Genomic DNA, 1,128 nt, shown 5'->3' on the forward strand with positions numbered 1-1,128 from the left:
CACATAAGCGAGCCCAAGAACGAGCCAAGGAACGAGATGGCAGCAATTGAAGAGATGTCCATGGGAGCTTACAAAAAGCAGATCCGAGAAGATATGGGTCCCGGTTTAGTCTAGCCCGCAATACCTGCCACTGCCACATTCGAGTTGAAGGGGCACATAGTGACTGCATTGAAGGATATCCCATTTTTTGGGAAAGATCATGAGGATGCTTTTAAGCATCTAGATGAAGTCAACGACATTGCAGATTACTTCAATGTCCCAAATGTCAACAGAAACACAGTCTTGCTTAGGATGCTTCCCATCACTTTCAAAGGAGCTGCTAAGGAATGGTTAAAAGCACTTCCACCAGGTACAATTACCAGTTGGGCTCAAATGCGTGAGCAATTCCTGGACCAGTTTTGCCCGCCATCCAAGATAGCCAAACTCAAGAAGGCAATAGCCAACTTTGAGCAACAGCCGGAGGAGTCATTATACGAAGCATGGGAGCGGTACAAGGGCTTGCTCAGAAATTGCCCTCAGCATGATCTAAATGTGCAACAAGAGATGTCAATCTTCTATGATGGGGTCAACGTTATGACAAGACAACTCCTTGATTCTCAAGGACCTTTGACAAAGAAAAATCCAAGGGAGGTCAAGGAGCTGATTGAAGAATTCGCGAAGCACTCTCGCAAATACCACAACCCTAGGCAAGATGGAATCAAAGGCGGTGGAGGGGCCCAAACTGAAGAAATAGCACCTGTAATGGCCATGCTGAACAATTTGGATCGAAGGATAACACAAATGGACCAGTCAATACATGCCATAAGAGTGGGTTGCGAAAGATGTAGTGGTCCACACTTGACCAAGGACTGCAATGTAGATGAGTTTGGGAACAGAAAAGCTCAAGTGTGCTACTCTAGTGGGGATAAGTTTGATGAGGATTGGAGGAAACCGAAGAAGGAGTGGCTGCCATATGAAGAGTATAAGAAGCAAAAAGAAGAGAAGTATAGGCAGACAGGTCGAGGCTTTTATCAAAAGGATCAGTCACCAGCCGAGAAGAAACCCGATCTAGAGACCATTTTGATGAAGTTTATGGAAGCTTCGGAAAAGAGACACGATGCCTGTAACGCCCGTAGATCAGAACTAGTC

The 1,128-nt window shown here is 45.7% G+C and overlaps 1 non-coding gene across 1 annotated transcript; it reads right to left on the reverse strand.

Moving 5' to 3' along the window:
- Positions 1 to 420: 420 nt before the first annotated feature.
- Positions 421 to 527, reverse strand: LOC145103423 (small nucleolar RNA R71). Its single transcript, XR_013706516.1, has one exon. It is a non-coding gene; the product is annotated as a small nucleolar RNA R71 (small nucleolar RNA).
- Positions 528 to 1,128: the final 601 nt, after the last annotated feature.

This window comes from Lactuca serriola, chromosome 4, assembly GCF_051521515.1.
Source record: "Lactuca serriola cultivar US96UC23 chromosome 4, Lser_US96UC23_V15, whole genome shotgun sequence".
NCBI classification, from domain to species: Eukaryota; Viridiplantae; Streptophyta; class Magnoliopsida; order Asterales; family Asteraceae; genus Lactuca; species Lactuca serriola.